Source organism: Eptesicus fuscus, chromosome 10 (genome assembly GCF_027574615.1).
Source record: "Eptesicus fuscus isolate TK198812 chromosome 10, DD_ASM_mEF_20220401, whole genome shotgun sequence".
NCBI lineage: Eukaryota > Metazoa > Chordata > Mammalia > Chiroptera > Vespertilionidae > Eptesicus > Eptesicus fuscus.
The window spans coordinates 92,946,889-92,969,639 of NC_072482.1; the positions used below are offsets into that span (position 1 = coordinate 92,946,889).

Genomic DNA, 22,751 nt, shown 5'->3' on the forward strand with positions numbered 1-22,751 from the left:
ATAACTCCAGCCACAAACATATTATTGTATGAAGTGCACACAAGTTTACGTTCTGCAGAACATATATTTTGTGGAGCGTGTTTGTTAAAGTAGAAGCATGTGATTATGTTACACAAAATAGAGCAGACCTGTTTCTTCACTTTTGTGTGTTTCACATGTTGTCCTGGTTTAACTGGTATTTATTTCACAAATGAATAGTCATTTCATTAAGCAACATGTTTACTTTTATTTTTAATTTTGTGTTTTGACAAAATATTACTTATTTTAGACAGTATTTCTTATGAAGTTATAAAATAATAATTTTATAATTGCATTCAGCTATTAATAATCAAGCCAAGCAGTAAATAACTATATGAAAACTGGTTAAAACAATGAGATCATCAAAACAGTCCATCATTTTGATGGGAGCCCTAAATCTGGGCTGTGTGTGTGCTGTTTACATTCCCACATTAGAGAAGGGAATATATAATCTATTGGTTTATGTAGGAGAAATTAACTCTGGAATATAGGAACCAGCTGGTTACTCTTAAGCATGGGATCCTCAGAGATGCTTATAGCACTTTTATGAAAAAGACAGTTGTTGAAACTATGCATCTATATATGTAGATGTAGAAGCCTAAACGACTGGCCGACCGTTCGACCAGCTGACTGGTAGCTATGACGCACACTGACCACCGGGGGTAGATGCTTAACGCAGGAATGGAAACCACAGGCATGGAAAGATGGAACAGACTGATGAATCTCAGAGGGAAGGGGGTAAGGGGGAGAGCGGGAAGAGATTAACCAAAGACCTTATATGCATGCTAGAGGCCTGGTGCATAGATTGTCACCCATGGGGCCCCTCGGTCTGGCCTGCTCCCTCTCGCAATCTGGGACCCCTCGGGGGATGTTGGAGACCTGGTTTTGGCCCGATCCCCGCAGGCCAGGCCGAGGGACCTCATCTGCTGGAGGGATCCCGCTCACTCCGCAGATACCCTTCGAGCCATGGCACTGCCCCAGGCGCAGCCGGCCAGGGAAGGACCACAGCCAGGGAGGGACCGTGGGAGGTTGGCTCCAGGGCGTGTCCAGCCCGTCTCGCCTAGTCCCACCCCACTGGCCACCTTCTAATTAATTTCCTTTCAGTGTGCACGAATCTGTGCACTGGGGCACTAGTGTGAAAATAACGACCATAGTGGCTTGTTCTCTAGTATCAGGTTTATAAGGAAAACTTTTGCTTTTGTTACCTGTTATTTTCATGTGTTGTAATGATAACTGTGTTCATGTAAAATGGTTGTAGATAGTCATAAGATAGTGGCTTCTGGAGTCATTCTGGGCCTCAGTTTCTTTATAGTGTTTTATGAGGATTAACTGTGTTTTTAGGTGTTGAGCTCTTAGAACAGTGCCTGGCACAGGGTGAACACTCGGTATGTGTTGCCTGATGTTAACCCACATGAACTTATTCATATACCACATAGAAAGATGTATGTATGCTTAAACAACTGCATTCACTATGTGAATGCATAGAACCATCTCTACATGTGTATATGATGGTTATAGCACACTGAATGATAATGTAATATAATCACACTCCCCCACTGCGTACACATGCTGGTTTTAGCATGTTATATACATGGACTCGTTAGACTTGATAGCAGTTCTGTGAGGGACGTGCTGCTATGTGTGATTTCACGGGTGACACGGGCACAGAGAGAGGAGTAACCCTCCCCGCTGCTTGTGGTGGAGAAGCTGGAACTGAGTCCAGGCAGGGCAGCGTCAGCCTCAACCGCCGAGCCTGAGCCCGTGTCTCCTCGCCTCATAGGCACAGTGGGTCTTGTTCTGATGAGGGGCTCATGTTGGCTGCCTCCTACAGCTGCGTGTGCATGATGCATATATCATATGTGTGTGTTCTTATGAAAATAATGTCAGCTTTAAAAAATGCTTAGGTCTGAGAACCCCATTGCTTAAAAACACACTGGTTTACTGAATTGTAAAATGTGTCAATCGTTTTGTTGAAACTAAAGCATAAATGTAAGGGGAAGAAACTTGGGGAAAGCTGGAAAAATGTCCATGTGGTACCTGAACTAAGGTTAGGGTGGGCCTCTGACGTCACCGATTCCCTCCGGGTGGTAAGGCCCCGAAAGGCCTGCGGTGAAGTGATGGTGACCTGTGGTGACCCGTGGTGATCAAAGGGAACGCATTCCTGCCCTGGGCTGCTGAAAGCATCACAACTAGGACATCAGCTCAGCAAGATTTGCATGGTTTGCTAAGTGTTTTTAAGTCACTGCTTTCCCCGGGACCTGAGAGTCCTGCTACCATTTCCCAGCCGAGGAAATCGAGGCTTAGGTTAAGTGACGTCCCAGACTGCTGTGGTTTTGAAGTGTCAAAAGCTGAACCTAGGTTTTCTGAGGACAAAACCGCCTCTCGCTGTTACCCACAATTTCAGGAGAGTGGGAGCCCTCCTCCCCGCCCCACGTAGAGGCTGTATGTAGCCCCGTGGAGCTTAAATGCCAGGCATAAGCTGCTTGAAATTAAAGGACAGGTGGCCCAGTGGGTAGAAGCAGGGGCCCTGGGGTGGCCTTGGCCTGGCCCCAGACTGCTGGTGTGGGGTTCGCCAGGCCCTCCTGCTCGGGCACTGTTGTGGGTTTGCCTGTGTGGGCTGTCCATGTGAAGGAGGTCTTTTTCTTGAAATTTCTGCTGGAACTGGAGATTCCAGGTGGAGCTAGAGTTGGGAGGGGCTCGAAAGCCAGGACAAAGGCTCTGGTCACCTGTTCTGGACCTGCTTTCATTCCCATGTTTCCTGTTTTAGTTTGGCTTGAAGAGAAAGAGGCGAGAGCTCGCGTTCCTTGACCAGAGGCAGAGGCAGTTTTGCATTTAAAATCTAAATGGACCAGTGACTCCTGCGTGCCTTTCTGTTATCCTCTATCATGTGCTGGGAGCAGCACTGTACTGATGCCATTGGCACGGCCACGGTGCCCGGGTTTGGGCCATGAAGGGATTGAGAGCAGGGAAGCGGGCTTCCTTCAGAGTTACTGCTCATTGTTGGGTGACATACATAATGTTTAGATTTTAATGTGTGTGTTTTTTTAAACATCCCAGTGTTTACTGGCATGCTGAGTACAGATGTGGAAAGGAAACTGTTAAATATTTATTTTATAATGTATACACCAGCATTGTATAGGAAGCCATGTGTATGGCAGCTTCTCCGTGTGCTTTTTAACTGACACTAAAGCTTTTCTAGATTAAAGACCGTAGGTTGCAGAGCATGTGGTTTTTTGCATGTGCAGTTATTTCCTTCTCACTGCGCCGTCCTTCCCAGCCTGGTCTCAGTGTGCCTGGAACTCACCATCTGCTCCCTGCAGCGTGGAGAGGGCACGGAAGACCAAGGTGGAAAGCTGTCGCTTCTAATATTTTCATTCTAACTTTCACACTCTTCTTGTCTAGGTACATAATCAATCGCATGCAGCAGGAGTTGTTTCAGCCATTGGTCTTATCCTAATTTTTAAAGGCCGGGGGAACGACACAGGGAAATACTTTAATTTTAAGAGTGGGGCACAGTACTGTTGCAAATTTGAGAATCTGATAAACCATGAAATTTAGAGTTTAACCTCCCAGCTCAAGAAGTTAGTGGCTAAGTCCATTACATAAGTGAGATGAATCTGAATAACAACACCTATACATATGGATACATTCTCTTATGTAGAATTTGCTCTTACAAAATTTTAATGTTATATTCTCAAATTTCATTTTCTGAAGTTTGTCTAACATAGGTTTAATGATTTAATAGTTCTTTACAATCTTACGGGATGTTCAGAATTTATTATAGATAATATCGGAAGGATTTTGGATTGCTTACATAATTTATTTTTTAATGTCTTTTCTTTTTAATCTTAAAAATTGATCTATTTTGGTTTTGATTAGAATGAGTGGCCACAATAGGATTTGGAAATGAAACATGACGGAAACCTGTTAGTGTGAACTGCCAATAATTTCTAATGGTCAGGAATAAGAAGACCATTAAAAAGTGGGATTTATGCCAATGAAAAGGTAGTAAGATAAAATGATAGTATCACTGCAGTCCAGAGCTGTAAATTTGATCTTCCTGTAAGTTAATTATCTGACATCCATACCAAGCTGAAGACAGTAGTTTTACCCTTTCATTTACTTGGGGTTGATTGTAAGAGAAAAAAAGAATTTCACCTATTTTAGGTTGGCAAAAGGATGGTTCTGACTTCCATTTAATGGAGTCTTTAGTAATTCCCACAAAAGATATTTAGTTAAAGTATCATTAATTGATTTTTGAGGAACAGCATTCTGTACTTTTCATAATTAAATGGAGAACTTAAAACAGAAAGCTCTTCCCCCCCCCCCTCCCTTCCTCCCTCCCTCCCTCCCTCCCTCCCTCCCTCCCTCCCTCCCTTCCTTCCTATTTTCTAGCCTTTGACAATCTGAGTATCTTCAGAAAAATCTTTGGTCCATTCATACCCTCCCTCTTCCTTTTGTGTCAGGGTATTTGCCTTTCCTGCAACTAACATTTTATTATTTCTTTAAAATAACAAAGACTTGTTTTGGAAAAAGATACATACCTTTAGGCCCTAAGAGAACAGTTGGAGAGCCAGAGAGCAGGTATGTCAACAATCTTACCTGGTGTGGTGACTAGTATAACGGAGCTATAGACGGGAGCAGTGGGCATTGCAGGTGAGGGGGTACTGAGGCTACGAAAGGTGGAGTGGGAAGTGGCGGTAACACCTGAACTGGGTTTTGGTGAGAGAATATCAGGAGTGTGTCTGTTACGTGTGTGTCTCATATTCTGGTGGAAACAGCATGCCCAATGCTTTATAACCCTAAACTCGTATGTTGGTGAAGAGGATTCTGATTCTTACAGGGCTCAAGATGTTGGAGAATGTGGTAGGAGTTTGGATTGGTCCTAAGGGCAGAGCCCTCCGGAATGGGATCAGCGCCCTAATAAAAAAGCGCCCTTGCCCCTCTATCACCTGAGCGCAGGGCGAGAAAACTGAACCAGGAGGCGGGCTCTCACCCGTTTCCAGATCTGCTGGTGTCGTCCAGTCCAGAACTGTTCATGGCATTTCTGTTGCCGCCTGAAGGGGCGATGATATAGGTAGCTTTAAATCCAGACAGAAGGGAAACCAGGTGGGGCCTGGAGGTTGACTGTATTGGGGTAAGGAAGGTGCAGGATGGGAGAGGAAGAGGGTCCAGATTTCCCGATTTGAACTGGAAGAGATTTTAGGTCCATTAACCAAGAGTCTGGATATAGGAGAGACACTTTTGAGAAGGACCTTGAGTTTGATTTTGGATAATGTTGGGTATACTTGAGGACATTAGAGAGAGTATTTTGTGTGTTTTTTTTTCCTTGAAGAATTTTTTTAATGTTTTATTTTTTTAATAAATCTTTATTCAGATTATTACAATTGTTCCTCTTTTCCCCCCATAGCTCCCCTCCACCCGGTTCCCACCCCACTCTCTGCCCTTACCCCCCCACCCCCACTGTCCTCATCCATAGGTGTACGATTTTTGTCCAGTCTCTTCCCGCATCCCCCACACCCCTTTCCCCCCGAGAATTGTCAGTCCACTTCCTTTCTATGCCCCTGATTCTATTATATTCACCAGTTTATTATGTTCATCAGATTTTTTATTCACTTGATTTTTAGATTCACTTGTTGATAGATATGTATTTGTTGTTCATAATTTTTATCTTTTTCTTCTTCCTCTTCTTAAAGATTACCTTTCAGAATTTCATTTAATACTGGTTTGGTGGTGATGAACTCCTTTAGCTTTTTCTTTTTTTTTTTTTTTAATATATTTTATTGATTTTTTACAGAGAGGAAGAGAGAGAGGGATAGAGAGTTAGAAACATCGATGAGAGAGAAACATCGATCAGCTGCCTCTTGCACACCCCCTACTGGGGATGTGCCCGCAACCAAGGTACATGCCCTTGACCGGAATCGAACCTGGGACCCTTGAGTCCGCAGGCCGACGCTCTATCCACTGAGCCAAACCGGTTTCGGCACCTTTAGCTTTTTCTTATCTGTGAAGCTCTTTATATGCCCTTCAATTCTGAATGATAGCTTTGCTGGGTAGAGTAATCTTGGTTGTAGGTTCTTGCTATTCATCACTGAATATTTCTTGCCACTCCCATCTGGCCTGCATGGTTTCTGTTGAGAAATCAGCTGATAATCGTATGGGTGCTCCCTTGTAGGTAATTAACTGTTTTTCTCTTGCTGCTTTTAATATTCTCTCTTTGTCTTTTGCTCTTGGCATTTTAATTATGATGTGTCTTGGTGTGATCCTCTTTGGATTCCTCTTGTTTGGGGTTCTCTGCGCTTCCTGGACTTGTAAGTCTATTTCTTTCACCAGGTGGGGAAGTTTTCTGTTATTATTTCTTCATATAGGTTTTCAGTATCTTGCTCTCTCTCTTCTTCTGGCACCCCCATAATTCTGATGTTGGTACGCTTGAAGTTGTCCCAGAGGCTTCTTACACTATCTTCAAATTTTTGGATTCTTTTTGCTTTTTGCTTTTCCAGTTGGGTGTTTTTTGCTTCTTTGTATTTTAAATCTTTGACTTGATTCTTGCGGTCCTCTAGTCTGCTGTTGGATCTCTGTATATTATTATTTATTTCAGTCAGTGTATGCTTAATTTCTAGTCATTCCTTTTTCATATCCTTGAGGGTCTCACTAAATTTATCAGCCTTTTCTAGGAATTTCTTGAAAAACCTTATAACCATGGTTTTGAACTCTATATCCTCCATTTCTTTCATTTGTGACCTGTTTCTTTGTCTCCGCATTTTGGCTGCTTCACTGAGTTGATAGAATGGCTTTGTGTGGTAGGTGTCCTATAGGGCCCAGTGGCTCAGCCTCCCCAGTTACCTGAGGTGGACACTCTTGGTGCACCCCTTTGTGGGCTGTGTGCACAGTCTTGTTGTAGTTAAACCTTGATGGTTGTTGGTATCACTGGGAGGAATTGACCTCCAGGCCAATTGGATGTGAGGATCAGCTGTGTCTACGCTGGGAGAACTTCTGTGCTGGAGACACCCTTATGAGACAAGACTTGCTTCAGTGGGGTTTTGGTGCTCACTGAGTCTGCCCCTGAGTGTGTCCCTTATGGATCTGAGGAGTTGTAATCTGGATGGTCCCACTCTGACCCCTGGGTACACTGGCTCTTGGATCTCCAAGGAGGTGCTTATTTAGCCTCTGCCTGAGGCCACCCAGCAGGAGCTACAGAGAGATCTGCAGATTCCTCTTCTTTGTTTGGGTTTTGGAGGTGCCCAGATGAGGCCCAGCTGTGAAGCAGTGCAAGCTGCTGTGGGGTGCCTTGGCCTTCTTTTGGATGTCTGGGTCTCACTGACTCAGCTGCAGTTTGTTAGTTAAGTTTAGATTTCAAAGGACCAGGGCATTCATATGCAAAAGCCTCTGCGCTCAGCTTGGATGGGGCGGAGTCTCAGGGCGGAGCAAACAGTAATGGCTTTGTGGGGCGGAATCTCAGGGCAGAGCAAACAGCAATGGCTTTCCGTCAGCCCTGCCCTAAGAGGCCCCTGGGTCTCCATGTCCCGTGGTAATCGCTGCAAACACCTCTGAGAGAAAGCTGCCCTCGAGTTTTGCCCGCTGCCAGACAGTCCAGTTTCTCCCCGAATGAGTCTGGGTCCCCCGAGTCTCGCCTGGAACTGGAGTTCAGAGCAGTCGGAGCTTTTGTCTCCCTCCCGATTGAGAAAGCCAGCCATGTACTCAGTTGCCAGCCCTCTGCACGCACGCGCGCCTCCGTACCTCTGCACTTTACTTCCGCAGCTCCTGTGAGTCTCAGTGTGTTTTTCTCTTCCCTTCTAGTTGTAGAATTTCCACTCAGCCAGCCTTCCTGTGGTTCTGGATGATGTCCTTTTTGTCTTTTAGTTGTAGTTTTGAAATTGTTGTGCGAGGCAGCGGTTCAGGTGTTTACCTATGCCGCCATCTTGGTTTCTCCCTTTCTTTAAGAATTTTAAACCTACTTCGTTCTCATAAATTTTCTTGTGAAATGTAGAATAACTAGAGGTCCGGTGCACAAATTCATGCACGGGTGGGGTCCCTCGGGATGGCCTGTGGAGATGGGGCCCCAGCTCACGCCCCCAGCCTTGCAGCCCTGCAGCCCCACCTGGCACCCCACCTTGGCCTGGCGCCGCCCCCTCACCTGCTCCACCATCCCACCTGCTGGGCCATTGATTGGGCCCGTGCCCCTCAGTTCCTCGGAGCCGGGCAGCGGCTCTGACCCCTGCTGCCGCCGCCGGTTGCCAACTGTGGGGCGATCGGGTCCCTGCTCGCACCCGCCTTGGCCTCGTGCCTCCCGCTCCCCTGCTCCACTATCCGGCCACGGTCCTGCTCTCGTTGGGGCCCATTGGGGCCGGCCGCACCTCCACTGCCGCCCGCTGCCAGTGCTGTGTCGCCGAGGCCCGCCATGTTCCACACCGCCCCCTGGTGGTCAGCACGTCATAGTGAGCGATTGAGCCCATGGGTACAATTTGCATATTAGGCTTTTATTATATAGGATTGTCTTTATTTTACAGATGGAAGTAGAACCTAGGTTTATGAATACCCTAGTTCTGTGTTCTAATTATATAGTGTAATTGCCAAACAGGTTTTCAGTTATTGAATGGGTGAGTGAATTATTCCGATCTCCATGATGCTGCACACAGCTCCTGCGCATTTTGGTTGAGCCCTGGGTTCTTCTTCCTAAAAGGATGCATGGGGTGTGCAAGGGGAGAGGAGGTTCTGTAACTCTTGGTTCCTTTCTGGCTCGAACATTTGGTATTTCTAGACTTGCAGTGCCATCATCTTGACATCGTCCTTTGAAGTAAAATAGTGTTCAACTCGTAACAGATGATTTGTTTTCTTTTCTTTTTGTCTTCAAGTAGAGAAGGGAAAAGTAATGTCTGTAGAACACAGTAGGCTAGAAATGGCTTGTGAAAACTAGTTCTATATTTTCTTAAAATTAATCTTCTCCCTCCTAGCAAAGCCTCATGTACTTAAAATAATGAATGGGCTGCAGGGTATACTGGGAATTGTAGTTTTCCACTTCTTTGTGTTGTGAAGATTAATAATCTCGCAGCCCTCTGAGGGAGGTAGGGAGAGGACCCTCTCTGACAACTTATCTCGTCTTTTGGAAATGTGCTTTGAGCAGAGATCATACCCTCAATGCCCCCCTTGGGCTTTAGCTTGACTCTGAGTAATGGTAATATGTAAAGTGTGGCTTTCAAAAATGTTTTGGCTTATGATACTGTAATTCTTTTCTACTAGTGTCCTTAATCTTTTCTGTTAGCCTAGTTTTACAGAAGTTTCTATTTGTGTCCAGGTTATAGATGTGAGTGGTTTATAATGTTAATGGTTTTTATAAAATCTGCCCTCGGAGCCATAGTCACTGCCTCCTTCCCCCAGGGCAGCCTCTCTGACCTTCTTCCTAGCTGGTCCTCCAGGTGCCTCTGTGTGTGACGTGCGTTGCTAGTTTAGGCTTGACTGTTGGTTTCCCTGGAAGGTGATGATTTCATTCTCCTTTCTTGGCCTGTCTTCATCCCAAGCATGAACGCTTCATATCTGCTCAGCCTCCCACTCTAGATTTGTTGTGATTTTTGATTTGTTGTATTTACATTATTGAGGCTGGGGAAATTCTCTTTAGAAATGAGCCATGTACTGAACTGCTGTTTTCGTTTCCCATGCAGCTCGCTGTTTTTCTTGAAGTTACTAATTGCTTTTTCTGTAATATTGGACATGTACTTATTACTTACTGCATTTTAGATTTATCAGTTACAATTTTTGTTGTTGTTAATCTTCACCAGAGGACATTTCTTCCATTGCTTTCCAGAGAGGGTGGAAGAGTGGTAAGGAGGGAAGATGAGAGGGTAGGGTGGGAGGGAGAGAAAGAAAAATAGATGTGAGAGAGACACATCTGTTGGTTGCCTCCTGCACACACCGAACAGGGCCTGGGATTGAACTCTCGCCCAGGTACGTGCCCTTGATCGGGAATCAAACCTGCAACCCCTGGGTTCCAGGCTGATATTCTTAGCCATTGGCACACTGGCCAGGGCCGGCTATAATGTTTTGTTGTAAGTCGTTTAGATGCACAGTGTATTATAAATTTCACCTTCTAGAGCAGGGGTGGGGAACCTTTTTTCTGCCAAGGGTCATGTGGATATTTATAACATCATTTGTGGGCCATACAGAATTATCAACTTAATTTAGACTGCTATCTTTGGTCAAACATTTAATTAAACTCACCCCTAATGCCTTCAAAATTTTAAAAAAATCAAATTTTGGGGAAGCATTGGTTAATAACATTATGTAAGCTTCAGGGCCTTCAGAATTTCAGAGCAGCTGCTGTCATTTAGTTGTTGCTGTCCTGAGGTCTGAGCCATTCTTCCTGCTCCCCATCCTTTGCCTGTGACCGCTGCAGGCGCTCGCCACGCTCCTGATGTTTGCAGGACCGCCTTTCCCCAGCGCCCTCAGCTTTGTCCAGGCCTGTCACCCACGCCCCGTGCACTCTCAGTCGTGGAAAACCTCCTGCATCCGGTCTTTGATGTCCCAGCCCCTCAGCTGTACTCTTCTCTTTTTCTAGAACTCTCATCTGATGCTGCATTTACTGGACTTTGACTTTCTTATCTCTTCTGTTTTCTGTGTCATTTTCTTCCCATTTTGGGAAGAGTTCTTCATTCTATTACATTTGTAATTTCCAAGCCTCTTTCAGGTCCACTCCAATCCCTCCTTCCCTTCTCCCCACCCCCTCCGTTCTTTCTTCTCCTTCCTCTGTTTTCCTTTTCTTGATTCTTTTTCTTTATTTTAACAGAATTCTGTTTATGTTTCAGGGTAGATTATTTTCTTTTATCTCTTTGAGATATTAATGATTTGCATCATTTCACTGTTTTCTGATCTGTTTTTTTCTGGGTTTTTTTTGGTCTCTGTTTTCATGTTGAAGGCTTTCCTCTGAGCAGCAAATAATCCTATATAATAAAAGCCTAATATGCAAATCTCCGAACGGTGGAACGACCAGTCGCTATGATGTGCACTGACCACCAGGGGGCAGACGCTCAACGCAGGAGCTGCTCTCAGCCCGCAGGCCTTAGGCCAGCCAAGACGGGTGCCAGTGGGGGTGCCCCCCAATCGCCTCACCGGTTGTCCTGCCGCGGGAGGTGACTGGCAGTGACGGAGGTGGGGCCGGCAAGTGGGCAGCACCAGGCCAGCCAAGGCACGTGCCAGCGGGGGCCCCCTGATCGTCCCGCCAGTTGCCCCACAGATCGGCCCTGATCACCTGCCAGGACTAGGGACCCTACCTGTGCACGAATTTCGTGCACTGGGCCTCTAGTCTTTTATAAAAAGACAGATGAAGGAAACGCCCAGTGCAGTGCGTTGCTGTGCTAGTGGTGACCCAGCATTCGCTTTCTTGTGGGGCATTGCTGCTGCGTTTCCAGCTCGAGACCCGCCCTGCAGTCACTGGTCCTTCATAGGCACGCAGGTTACCGGTCACTCTACCCTGGAGCCCGTGTGAGAACACTGGTAGGCGGTGAGTGGCTGCCTGTGTCAATATGGAGCTGGAGCCGTGAATGAATGTCTGACTTATTACTTGGATCACTTTCCACAGGGTTTTTACTACTTGTTGGGCTGTTTGGATACACTGTAACTTAAAAACACCTACTCAGTCACTCTTCTTTCTCCCTGGGGGAAATGGTGCTTCTTTAGTCTTTATCCCAGAAGTACCCGGGGCTTCTGCTTCTATTGAGTCACAACACGAGGGAAATAAGCTGATGAAGAAATGACTAGAAAACAAAGGTTGAAAGGCTTTAAGACAAAACAAAACACATCTTCATATGGAAACTATTGAGAACTGTAAATGGTGTCTCTTAGAACTCGTCTTTAAAGACAGTTTTTATCAGCTTTTAAATGTGCTATTTTCTGATATATGATTGTAAAATGGAAACATCTTGAAGAGGAATTCAGCAAAATTATTACAAAAGATGAGAGAATAGTGATTATTGAGATATCTCATTTTACTTTTGGGTATCTAATTTTAAGTGGTTGAGGGAAGAGATTGATGGTTTAGAAAACATTTCTGATTTAAAAATGAATTTCATCTTTCTCCTAGAATGTGTTAAATTATATCTAACAGATATAATTTACCTTGAAATTTTTTACTTCATTTTAAGGGATATACTGTGTATGTACTGCATTCCTTTTTTTTCAAAAGGAATGTAAAGATTTGGAAATCCGCATTCAAATTTCTACCAGAAATGGTCAAATTCTCAATTTTAACAAGGTTAGCTAGCCCTGGCTGGGTGGTTCAGTTGGTTGGAGTGTCATCTCATACACCAAAAGGTTGCGGGTTTGATTTCCAACCAGGGCTCATACCTAGGATGCAGGTTCCATCCCTGGCTGGGATGTGTACAGGAGGCAATCAATTGATGTTTCTCTCTCTCTCAAGGACAAACAAATCAGATTAGCCATTTTTCCTAATGAAAATTCATGCAAAGACAAACTAAAAAATACTTTTTGTGTCTCATGGGCTGTCTTTTTTGTTTATTTGTTTTGTTATATTCATTTATCTTCCCTTGCCTCAGCTTCTGACTATAAAAAGTGAATAGTATTTACTTATTTGAAATTTGTACTTACATTTTTGGGTGAAAAACCCCTATCATTTAAAGATAAACATTGAGTACAACTGTCATAAATATTAATGACATTTTATACTCAAATTAATAAATTTCAGAGCTGTTAGTCTGCAGAAATTTGATTTATCTGACAGTAGAGAATTAAGGTAGGAAAGTGTCAGTGGCAATATTGACTCCTCTAATGGGTCAGGACATATAGACTCAACTTTTTGCTGTTTTTTTCTCACTAATGTAGTAGGCTTGCAGGCATGCACTAAGCCAGCAAGTGTTAATACAGATGTCAGGTAATATGTGAAGCGATAGATTTGTCTCGAGTGAGGTATAAAGTGAATTTCTTTATATCAAATTTTATGTGCCCCTTGAGATTTCTTTTTAAAAAACGTGTTCCTGTGGGGGAAAATTGGTTCTGAGAACTAGTAGTAAAATCATAGTTAAGAACTTCAGACATCTGTTGAAAATGCTTATTTAAATATCTTCTCCAATAATGTTTTAATATTCCTAGTAACAAGATGGAGTGGCTGATAATTACAGATATGACTGACTTCCTTGGTGAATGTTCCCCCGGCGGGGGCAGTGGGTGTGGACGGGGAGGCCAGCTAGTCAGGCTGTCCTGCCACTCCCGGGGGCGTCTTCCTGCTGGTCTGGGGTCAGACCCTGCTTCTCCTGTCACTCCTTCCTGCCCTCGTCACACCCTGGGTTACAGTGTCTGAAGAAGTTGGGAAGCCAGTGGCTGCCATGCCCGCTCCTGGCCTCGCCTCGTTCATGAAAATGATGGTCCTATGTTCCGTTGGGTGACAGTGGGGCAGGCTGCAGAGCTCCTGTTTTGCTGGCGATTTCAGTAGCTCTCGCCCCTCTGTCTCCTAGCTGGATACATTCCTAGTGTGGTAGCAGCCCCCGTTCTGAGCCCCATCCTAGTTTGTGTTCAGAGGGGGGACTCTGGCACTCTGGTAGCTTTTTATAGATGGACCCTGCCTGATCATGAACGAAATGATGAGCCTTGTGCCAGAGGCCAGAGACACCTGGAAATGTCCCACCCTCAGGACCGAGGCTCTGTTCTCCATTTAACAAATTATCCAGGTTAAATTTCATTCATGGTCTTTTACATATCAATGGTTTTAAAAGGTCTATGGTTTAGTGGCTGTGTATTGAAGAGCTTGCTTTGAATTAAGTCCTGTCAAAGGCTGAATCGTGTGGTATCTTAGAACTTCTGGTGGAAAATGTGGATTCTGGGTTTTGCTGGGGAAACAGAAGTACTTTTAAGCAGGACTTACAATGGTGGCATATATCCCCATAAACAGGGAAAAGAGCTGCTAAGTATATTGTGTTTGAACATTATATGTTTAGTATTTTCAAAAATTGTCACATTGTTTTCTAGACCTAATCTGAGGTAGAATATTTTATTAAACCTATCAAAACTATCTTGCAACATTATTTAATGATTCTCTATTCAAAGTTTCCTTAATAACAGCTAACACACAGCCATCATAGAGTCTGAACCTATTTTATATTTGTGATTTTCAGTCTAGTCTTCTGATATCTAGAACCTTTGGATTTCCTAGCATTATGCCTGAAAGACCATTAATGGTGATCTCTTTAATCTTTAAGCTTTGTAACTAGAACCTGATATTTTTTTCTCCCCTGTCATTACCTGGAAAGAGAAAGACTATCCATTGATGAAGACCTACAAACAGGTCTGAAACTAAGACCACTTTCATAGTTTCTTCTTTGTTGTGCAGCCTGGTTTCCTTTATACACACCCATGTAGCTCCAGTCCGTGGTGTAGGAAAGCGTAACTGTGGACAGCACGACTCATTCATCGCGTGATTTACCAGCACCTGGCTGGCATCGTGCCTGACATGCAGGTGCTGAATAAATGTTTGTTAAGGGACGGCAGTGAGAATGTTGAGGGAACCCCACCGAATGGTCTGGTTTACTTATGCAATGGACAAAAAAAGAAACTGTCCGCGATAGGATGGAAATCAGCCCCCTTGGGCAGCCGCCTTGCACATTCTGTGGGGTGTAGTGGAGAAGGCCTGGCTCAGATGGGACGCTAAGACTTCTTAGGGTGGTTGAGTGGTTCAAGGTCACGTGATTAAGTGATAGAGCTAAGACAAGAAGAATCCTGATCTAACGCCAACACTATTCTTAATTACTGTTTTACCCTACTTTTGTGATTTTTTTTTTTTAAGTGTCGTGGAAGGACATACTCTGGTCTGAGAATCTCTTTCTCTTCTTACATGCTCTTACTTGCTCGTGGTAAGTGGGACACTGTGATCGCAGGGACAGCCAGCATTTTCTGCCACTCATGTCTGTGACGAGACCTGAGCTGGGGAGCGTCACCGCGCAGTGCAGCCAGCGTCCCACCTGAGGGGATGCCGGTGCCTGCCAGGCCACGGGGACTGGTCTTCTGAGTTCCTGGGACAGTCACTGCTGCTTTCCTCCTCGAGGGGCCACGGGTGCTTTTTTCCTGATGGCTTCTTGGTGTCTGAAAGGCTTATGTGTACTTGAAAACTTGGTTTTTTTCTTTCCGTTTTTAGATTTAAATATAGTAACCGAATGCATGCGTATATAGTACCGTACGAAGACATCTAATACTGAGGTCCTGTATTGGGGGGAGTACAGTCTGTGGAATAAAATGAACCTGATTTAAGCAATAGCTGCTTCTCAAGGTGAGTGAGTGATCTTGAGCAAGCTACTTAAACAGTCTGTGTAATTTCCTCCTTATCAAAAGAGGGTCGTGATTACTGAATGAGATTTCATGTGGAAGAGCAGGTAGCCTAGGATGCGGTACTAAGAATTAATAAATGTTCCTTCTTCCTTGGAATCATGGCTGATCTGATTAACCCAACAGTTCCTGGTAGGTCTTGTTTTATGGCTTGATAAGCATTCATTGGTAATTTCCATTCAGCAAGACCGAGCCTTCTAGGTATTTAGGAAAAAACGAGTCCACATAAGGCCCCCTCCCAACTGCCACTGCCATGCTGTTGGCTGTTCTGAGCCTGCTGGTGTGGTTATCCTTACACATTCTCTTGTTTTTTGGCTCTTGGTTTTTCCACGTGCTGTTTCTTGCCTGGAAGTCCCACCCCTCTACCCATTCTTACTGTGTGATGGACGGCTCCGAGACTGCTCTGCTGAGCCAAGCCTTCCTTGGTCCTTCCTTCCCCCTCCGCCCACCTTTCCCCAGCTCTAGGCTGCGCTCCAGTGGCAGTGATCACTTACCCGCGGACTCTCATTTTATTCCTTCCCCACCGCCCCCAGCTTCAGTGAGGAATAGTTGACAAGTACTGTTGTGTCCATTTAAAGTGTTCTCTATGGTGGTTTGATATACAGATACATTATGGAAAGATTACCAGGATCAAGATAGCTAATACATCCTTTGCCTGACATAGTTAACTTTTTTTGTGTGGAGAGAAGGTGTACAATCTACTCTCAGCAACTGTGAGTACGCAACGCGGTGTTATAACTACAGCCACTCGGGCTCAAAACTTCCTCTTACACTGAAAGGTTGTACCTTCTGTACATCTCACCAACCCCTGGCAACCACCATTCTGTTCTGTTTCTATGAAATTGGTTTTTTGCTTTCTTTTTAGAGTCCACATATAAGTCTACTTCTCTGTGTTATGATATCAGATCTTGCATTTAAATCTTTAATCCATTCCAAGTTATTTTTTGTATATGGCAGTGGTCGGCAAACTCATCAGTCAACAGAGCCAAATATCAACAGGACAACGATTGAAATTTCTTTTGAGAGCCAAATTTTTTAAACTTAAACTTCTTCTAACGCCACTTCTTCAAAATAGACTCGCCCAGGCCATGGTATTTTGTGGAAGAGCCACACTCAAGGGGCCAAAGAGCCGCATGTGGCTTGCGAGCCCCAGTTTGCCGACCACTGGTATATGGTATAAGATGTGGGTCACTTTCACTCTTTTGCATGTGGCTGTCCAGTTTTTCCAGCACCGTGTACTAAAGAAACTATTCTTTTCCTATTTATTGTGTTATTGCCCTTGTCAAAAATTCGTTGACCCTATATGTGTGAGTTTGTTTTGGGGCTCTCTATTCTGTTTGTCTGCCTGTTTGAATGCCAGAACCTGACTGCTTTGGTTACTGTGGCTTTGTAATATAGTTTGAAATCAGGCAGCGTGATGCCTCCAGTTTTCCTCTTTCTCAAGATTGCTTTGGCTGTTTGGGGTCTTTTGTGGTTCCATACACACGTTAAGATAGTTTTTTCTGTTTCTATGACAATGCCATTGGAATGTTCTTTCCCTATTGGACTCTAAGCCATTGGAAGCCAGGGAGCGTGGCTTTTCATGTCTTTGTCCCTGACACGTGTGCAGTGCCTGACAAAAGGAGGCCCCCAGGGGACACGTGTTGAATAAATGGAGCTGTGGCACAAATTCTGGGGTTCATGTGGAACTAACCTGAAGATTAATGATGGGAAAATTCTGAGGTAGGTTAGGCCACTTATAGAATTCTCTGTCACTATCATTGTGTAATGGTTCAGCTCAAGATGCTGACATATTTTGTAACGTGTAACTAGTTTTCTCTTAGAAAACATTGTTCTTGTGAGGAAATTACCATACTTTGAGAAGAGGATAACTAATTCTAATCTGTTATTTTAAACTTAAAAATCTAGCCATGAATATTTTTGTGAATCCATATAAAAATTGAGACCGATTTTGAAAGGGAGAGCCAGTAGTTTCCGGAGGAGATGTAGAACTGTCCACGGGAAACCGCGATGCACCTGCTGTGCTGTCAGCTGTGTCCTTCTAGTTTGCAGATTAGAGCTGCAGTAAGTGATGCGAATCATTGAGCACATGCGGTGGAATCGTGTACAGTGCGCCACTGTCATGCTGTAGGCACGTGGCGGGCTTTTCTCCACTTAGATGTTTGCCTGGTTGTGTCCGGAGGGGCGAGCCTGGTCTGCACTCCCCGTGTCTGCACAGCCCCTCGTGGATGGTCTCGGGCGTTTGGTTAGCTTTAGCGGTCGCGCTGGGCCTGGTCCCCTGGACCTCCGTCTCCCAGCTCCAGGCTTGCCCGTTCACCTGTCTGCCGAGGAGTTTCTCTAGCCGCCTCAGAAGCAGCTACTTCTCTGTCTGATTTGCTCGTTTCTCGTAACAAAGCCATGGTATCCCCAGTCCCGTGGGGCAATGCCAAGACTCATACTTGATTGTGCCCTTGTTTCCTGAGTTGGTTAAGGCCTCACGTTTATGTCGTCTTCATTCATGCATTCGAGTAGGGGCGCTGGCCTCAGGTATTCCGGATTTCCCGTGAGACTTACTTATTTTTGAGGTGCGTGCTGCGGACGTGACTGAGCTGGGCAGCCGTGGTCTGCTATCTGGAAGGTGAAGATGATGCTCTCTACCTCATCAGGTTGTTGAGAGGGTGAAACCGCGAGGCTCAGGCCTTGCCTCTGGGTCTAGTGACCAGCATGCAGCAGACCTCCAGCTTGGGATTCCATCTCCACTTGCTGGGAGGGGACTTCTTAGAGGCCTCTAACACCCGGCTCAGTGCCACGTCCCCCTAGCACGGGACTGCCCACCCTCTCCGCCCCGCACACAAACCCTGCCTCTTAAATGTGCCCACGCTTGTCATGGTGCCATCAGTTCTTCCTGGTTTGAGAGTTCTGACCTCTTAGCTAATGTTATCTCTGTCGGGTGAGCCTCTGGCGACTCCTCAGAGCTCAACTTCACTCTCCTTCGCGGAGCTCGTCTCTGTTCTGGAATGTGGCTCTCGTGGGTCTCTCATGGTCATAGCATGTTGACTGTGGACCGTGATTGGAGTACCGTCCTTTGCTCCTTAGGTTTGTACGAGCTGGAGCCACACCTGGCCTCGTCACTGTGTGCAAAGTCGAGTAGCCTCCTTGTAGTAACTGATGAGTTAAATATTTGAATTTAATTGACATATGACATCTCCTTTCACCTAAAATGCACAGTGTACTTTGACAGCGCTCTTCCGATGGCCTGTTTGCGTAGATGGATCAGGCGCAGTGACTAGGTAAATATTTGAGTCTAACAACCACTTAGTTACCGTTTCCTCACGCCCTCATTAAGTTGGCAGTGCGTGCCGTTGCCTGCAGTGCGTTATGTAGCAGAAACCCATGATGTAGAGGAAGGACTTCTTTCGTTTCTTAGGAGGGATAGGAGCACGTGCTGGATGGTCAGGTTCCCAGCTTTGCACATTGTAATTGAGTGCCACAGCTTTCTTCTGTCCACGTCCATCTTTCAGTCTAGCTAGCGACATCTTTATTTTGTTCCCTAGGAAAGTATAGAACTGTTTGCCGTTTATTCAAAATTAATTGCACTCATGGTACTCAATGATAAAATGCTTTTGTTGTTCTTATTTCACATGAGGCTGTGTTTTAATGTGAGAATAATGGAACCTTAAAACTGTTACAGTCTTTCTCCCACTGACTTCTCCTCCCAAAGTTAAGATGCCAGACTCTGCCCAAATTTAAACAGTACCATGCTTTTGCCAGTGATTGTTTAAAATGCGTTATTTAGGAAGAAAAAGTCACAGAGAAAGCGGTAGTTATTGAGAATGTTTTCTTTTTCTTAATAGAAGGAAGGCTAACTGCCATGTTCTGTTGGTGAATGTCGTGGAGATTACTGCAGCTCTGTTGGTGACTATGAGTGCTACATTTTGGCTAACAAAGATGGTGAAGGTGATGAAAACCTTCTATGTTGTACATTTCTGTGAATAACATGTTTATGTAACATGCCAGATGCTTCTGTTGAAAAAATTGCTTTCCTGAAAGGATTTTGAAAATTCCTTTCTAGATTTTTACTGTTACTGAAGTTCACTGTTTAATATTCCGAATTCTATGCATATTTTAAAATCATACTTTACAAATTTGATTTGCACACGGCTATCCTCTTTTGAAGTCAGGTCTCTGGAAAGATTGAGAGTTGTATCTCTCGTTAATACCGTCGCTTTCCTTACTCTGCTAGCAGCCACCAAGAAGTATTTAAAGACAGTTAGCCAGGCTCTGTATTTCCATTCGGTGGCACTGATGTGCCGTGCAGGTGAAGCGCGTGCACAGGCCAGTGCGTTCGCATTTCTGTTAATGAGATGACAGTGTGGCGGTTCGACTGCACCACGCCCTTGCCCTGTGGACCTCACGTTGAGTCGGGCGAGCCTTGCAGTCTCAGGCCTGGCCTGCCACCTCTAGGGGTCTGATGGAGCCTCTGCTGTTCCAGGTTGGTCCAGTGACTGCCCTGGACTGCAGCCTGGCCAGCTTGAGACTGATTTCTGATCACCAGCCGGGCATCTCCACCCGGACATGTCCCTGGAAACTCAGTTCTGAGTGTCCCATTGGCTTGTCTCTCCCCCCGTCCATCATTTGCCCCATAAAATCACGGCACTGCTCTGCCACTGAAGTCATCCAGGTGGAAGGCATCCTTGTTCCTCCCTCACTGCCCTCATCCAGCTGAGCTCCGATTCCAGCAGGTCATGTCACGCCTTCGGTTCTCGCTCTTCGTGACTCCCAAATGGTGCAGGACCAGTTATAGCTTAGTCATTCCTTCGCACGCAGCATCCAGAGTGAACTTGTGAGGATAAACTGTGAGTCTGATAGGCTACTCCTGCATACAGTTCTCTGGTGAATCCTGTTAAAATAAAATCCAGACTTGTTATCCTGATGGCGTGGCCCTCTGAATGGACTCCTGTCTCCTCTCCAGCCTCGACTCCTGCCAACCCTCCCTCTGGCTGTGCGTCGGTTAATCGAAACGCGTGCCGTGTGAGAACACAGCAGGCAGAGTTCCTCCATCCGTGGTCACACTGTCTGTCCCCTGCCTGAACCCCCATTCCACCCGCCCTTCCCTGTTTGCTTCAGGTGGTACTTTCTCTGCGAATCTTCCTCGCCCCCTGGCCCCATCTGCATTGGGTCAACTTGCACTTCGATGAATGCTCTCTCTGTATTAACATTCTTAGTTGACATTGAACGTACCCACTTCCGAACTGGTGATCCTCACTTGATACGCTAGAACGGGCTGCCTCTGAAATCTCGTTCCACGTGGCCTGTGGGCCTTCTCACGTGACCATGTTCACGCTTGACTTTTGGTTGGTGACCTCAAATGTCTGAGGACTTGGTTCCTGTTTGCGCTTGTACTGTAGACCTGGTGGGGTGACTGCCCCTCGTCATGTGTATCCGGGCGCTTGTGTATCGTGCTGCCTTCAGTTTTTGCTCTGCTGTGCTGCACACTTTGAAGTTCTACTGTTGTTTCCCTACTTGTCTTCCCCACCGTTTCAGAACTGCTTGTATCAGCCAGAATTCTCAGTTGTAAACATGAAAACCAAGTCTGGCCAATCCAAGCAGAAGTGGAACGATAGCCAGGCTGCTGAGAAGCTCACAGAAGGGCCAGGAAGGCTGAAGAATGGGGCCAGCAAGAAGGGCAGGCCCAAGGGAGACCACCTGTGAGGAGGATGCCAAAACCAGGCCCCGAGGGCAGAGAAGGCATCTGCTGTCACTTGGTATGCGATGCCACAGCTTGTCCTCCATCAGAACCCTGCTGGTATCCCGCTAACACACACGTGGGACACAGCTGACGACTGGCCCTGCCAGGCAGTATCCTCCCGTTCTTGTTTCTCTGTGTTACTAAGGGGGTCCAAGGCCATGGTGTGTACCTTCGAGTGGTTGATCCTGGGTCACATGGCAATACCCTCCTTGCTAGTGAGTGTCTGGCACTTTTTGCCTCTCTATTAGGAGGCAGAGTTGGCCTCTGTAATTCTGACACTCATTACAATGTGTATGTGTGTTTTTCCACACCACCAAGCAATTCTCGACACCTGGAGGGTGTCCTACAGTTTAAGTCAAGTCTTACAACTGTCTCCCCGGACATAGGCTCTGATCCCAGAGTCCTACAGGAGGGCCGGCTCACCCCCACTTCAGCTGCCATCACAAGCCAGGGTGTCACTTGTGCTTCTGACCAGCGGCTGTGGATCCAGAGTTCCCAGTGCCCCTTCCTTTGGTTCAGTTAATTTGCTGGAGCAGCTCACAGAGCTGAGAAACACTTTACTTAAAAAGTCACCAGTTTGTTATACAAGAACAACCTGTCGGGGAGATGCATATGGTGGGGTACGGGGAAGGGGTGGGGAGCTTCGGTGCCCTCTGAGCCTGTCTCTCCCCGAATCTCCATGTTCACAACCTGCAGTCTGTGAACCCTGTCCTTTCGGGTTTTTAGGGAGGCTTCATACTTAGGCTCCACCGATAAAATAATTGGCCACTGATTCAACCTCCTGCCCCTCTGCCCTCCTGAGGTTGGGGTGGGGATGTGGGTGGGACTGAAAGTTCCAACCCTCTAATCACATAGTTGGTTCTCCTGGCTCCCAGCCTCCATCCTCACAGGAGTTCTGGAAGTACCTCATTAACATGACAAAAGACACCTTGATGGCTCTCAGGACTTAGGAATTCCCTGGGTTTAGGAGCTATGGGACTCTTTCTCTCCCCCTCGCCCCCCCACACACACACACCTTATAAATCACCATTATCACAGCCTCCCTTCAGACTCATAGGGTGAGGAATTACCCACATCCTGAGAGAGTGTGCATGGCCTGGCAGCCAGAGGACGGACGGGTGTTCACACGGCTGCTGGGCCGCTCACTGCACGCGCTTTAGGAAGTCCTTATGGGTGAGGTGAGTGTTATTATCCTGCGATTATTTACACAGAGGGTGACCATGTAGGGAGTTTACACAACAGCTTCTCATTCAGTGAGGTGGAAGGAGCACTGTAACACCATTTATATGGCGGGGGGGGGGGGCGGTTAAGGAAGCTGATGGGCAGGGAGGGCATGCAGACTGACGGAGGGCATGCGGCGGATCAGGACAGAGCTGGAGCTTGGCCCGGCGCTTCGGACTCCAGAGTCCACGCAGCGTGTCCCCGTGGTACCCGTGTGCCAGCACCGTGCCCTGGTGCCGCGAGGGCCCGGAAAGGTGCTTCACCACGGGCACGGGCACGCTCCCGCTCCCACGGAGCCTAGTTCAAGGGCAGAGCTGCACACCGGCGATGTGGTTCTGCGAGCGCTAATTTGGCATTTTGTATTCTTGTTCTGTCTACTCGGGCTGTTCAGTGCTGTAACATCTCTCTGGTTGACTGAAGCCATATGTCATTCACATGGAACCTGTGCCGTGGCATTGGCCTGACA

The 22,751-nt window shown here is 46.1% G+C and overlaps 1 protein-coding gene across 1 annotated transcript in view; it reads left to right on the forward strand.

Moving 5' to 3' along the window:
• Nucleotides 1-22,751, forward strand: part of ARID1B (AT-rich interaction domain 1B) — a 357,127-nt gene that overhangs the window by 77,695 nt on the left and 256,681 nt on the right. The gene's annotated exons all lie outside the window — the stretch shown is intronic.